Genomic DNA, 3,037 nt, shown 5'->3' with positions numbered 1-3,037 from the left:
CAACATGGGAAAAAATATTTTAGTGTGCCTAAAATATTTTGAAGCATCCAGCATGGCATCCTTTGTTGAGTTATTGGCGGTAACAAAGCTGCCACTTTTTTGCAATAAGAGTGAATACTAGCTACTTAGTGTGCCTTGAAACGTCAACGTACTAGTGTGAACATGGACCAGCAAACAGAAAAAGGCAGACATCCTCGTGTGAACACAATGCTGTGCGCCCCAGGGAAATTGCGATCAGCGGTCATCAGACGGCCGAGCAGGTGGCTTACGCGCCTGTTAAAATCAGCCGGTTGTTTTCAAACCTTTTCCTTTTAATATACTCAGTTAATTTACGATCTAGCATATTTTCTAACAGAACAATATATATGTTGCATGGAGTAGAACATGGAATTCTCAAACAAGGGAAACGGAGGAGAAAAGAGGGAAGGAAGAAACAGGCAAAGTGTATGTTTCGGCAACCAAAAACGGCAAACAATAATTGCCAATAAATTCATAGCAAATTGTTTATTGTCTGGATCTATTCATTTTTCTTCTAGCTCATGAGAAGAACCCGGTTTCATGGAAGTACAGAGGAAGAGGAGGGAGGTAAATATGCACACTTGGCTCTGCACTCATCCATTGTTTTGTAGCATTGCCAATTTTGAACACAACAATAGCATCTATATTTATCTGGGTTGCAGATTGGTATAGTTGCACTCTTTGTGCACCACGGAGGAATACGCTCGCCATTGACACCGATGGCTTCAACTATAAAAGTTTATAGACAAATAAACCATCAATATTCAAAACTAATAAAAGAATTAAAATGAAAGGATAGTTAAATAATCGACTGTTGGGGAAATATGAGTGCCACTTACACTGCCCATGAATAGTGAAGCATACGAGAAGAAGTAGCAACAGCGCGTGAACTTGCTTAGTGCACTTTCCCATGATGCAGCCGATGGACCACGACTGCAATATTTGATCTGATCCAAGAACGATAGGATGTGTCGTCGTTTGACCTGCGGCCTTGTGATCCATGGTCCATATATATAGAGAAAGAACTCCTTATCTTTTTATTACCATATATCTTCGGTAATTAATGCATGATACCCTTATCTTTTCATTCATGGTATACACGATATGCTTCCAGTATTGTACAAACGGTTATAAATGAAAAAAAGATACATACAAGATACTGTTTATCTTCTTTTTTGCGATGGAAATATATTTTTTATCGTTGTAATCATAGTACAAGTATTGCTTATACCAATATAAAAGTTTACTATTTATGGCAAATTAATAGCCTCAAATTAAGTTGAGTATCCAAATATGTATTAATTACATATTGGATCGCTCTCTTGGTAATCTCAAATTAATAACATTTTTTATTGCTCTCTTGGTAATCTCAAATTAATTACATATTTGATTGCCTTCTGGATAATCTCAAATTGATTACATATTTGATTGCCCTCTTCATAATCTGAAATTAGTCATGGCAGCATGATCAGCAACCATTTTTTCTCCACTAGTAAATGCGTACCTGCAATGAATGTTGATATTATGGAAGATATGAATTGCACGTTGATGTTATGCATCAATTCTATGATTAGCACATAGGCTTAATATTTGGTATGATATTAAATTCACGGTAACATGTTGAGCGCTCACCATTGAAGTAACCCAAGTTGTTGGATTGACATGATTGATGGTCGAGATTAGTTGGATCCACCCATTTGGGATGATCAATATGATTGATCAAATCATAAAACTCGATATGATCACAATACAATTTGGATCTGCAATTGCTGAAATCGCTAGGCGCTGCTCAGATGGAGATTCCGCATAGCGTCCTGGCTGACAAATCAGATAGAAACCTGACATGCTTATCAGAGTCTGAACCCACCTGAAAGGACCTTCAGGAAGGAGCCATACTATTTCACGAATATTACTCCCTCCGATCCATATTACTTATCTTAAATTTTTCTAGATATGAATGTATCTAGACACGTCTTAGTGTTAGATACATCCCGGGTCGGAGAGAGTACTTTATTTGTGATTGATATTGGTTCTATTTCTATGAATGCTATATGGTAGAAAGATCCCTCATTAATATCAGGAACATTTTGCATCCCGGATGTTGCATCTTCGCATGTCAGTACACAAGGGTGCTGCTAGGTTTCCTTGAACACAAGGGTTTGTGTCATACATGAACATGCACAACATCATTTTTTTACAAGGTTATTATAATGGGTTTGGGCCTTGTCGCACAGGAGGTCGGGATCCGGGGTATAGATACATCGCCGACCGACAGGAATCGTATGGAGATGTGATTAGCATGGGATAGCTTACCAAATAGGCTAGTCAGCTAGCGGTGATGCTAAAGCTCACTAGTCATCCTGTGCTATAGATGTATCTTGGATCACTGTCAGTTTGCGAAAGGACGTTGACTTTGTTGAGAAACGTAGTAGAAAATATATATTTTCGCTTTACAACCACCCAGGTACAATATGAAGATGCATATAAAGTTTGGATCAACAATAATTACCGACTCCGGAGTGCATCGGAAGTAGACGAGTTGGTGTACATCATACTTGGAGTCCCTTGTATCGTAGATGAACGATCCCGCGAACCGCCGACAAACGATTCCTCAGAGAGAAGACCAAAAGCACGGCCTCACTACTTGGTTGCAAGCGCACGGTCTTTACAATCCGACAGCGCTTCGCCATCCAGAGCTAATCGTAATCGAAGAATTGAAGGGAGGAGATTAGAACCACACTGAACATCTAATTGTGAGGATTAGAGGATCTAGGTGAAGAATTAAAGCCAGAGAACTTTAGTAGTTCACGTTTTGCTGGTAGAGACCAATATGTGATGCTACAGCATCACTTGTTAGGGATAGCAAAATTCTCAAAGCCCTATAGGGTCATATCTAGGTGTCTCCTCAAAGATGATCATGGTATTTCTCTTGGACCTCACTCTTTGATGTTTCTGCAAAGCGTCTTGAAGTCGGAAAAATTAATGGTGGAAGAACATGAAAATGTAATACATCCATTTC

At 39.0% G+C, this 3,037-nt stretch overlaps 1 long non-coding RNA gene across 1 annotated transcript; it reads right to left on the bottom strand.

The window, feature by feature from the left end:
• Positions 1–478: 478 nt before the first annotated feature.
• LOC123075834 (uncharacterized) lies at positions 479–1,014 on the bottom strand. The gene is made up of 2 exons (XR_006436213.1): positions 858–1,014; positions 479–747 (listed from the first exon to the last, which is right to left on the bottom strand). It is a non-coding gene; the product is annotated as an uncharacterized lncRNA (long non-coding RNA).
• Between the last annotated feature and the right edge of the window lie 2,023 nt (positions 1,015–3,037).

This window comes from Triticum aestivum, chromosome 3D (assembly GCF_018294505.1).
Source record: "Triticum aestivum cultivar Chinese Spring chromosome 3D, IWGSC CS RefSeq v2.1, whole genome shotgun sequence".
Taxonomy (NCBI): domain Eukaryota; kingdom Viridiplantae; phylum Streptophyta; class Magnoliopsida; order Poales; family Poaceae; genus Triticum; species Triticum aestivum.
This window is presented reverse-complemented; position numbering and strand designations above follow the sequence as displayed.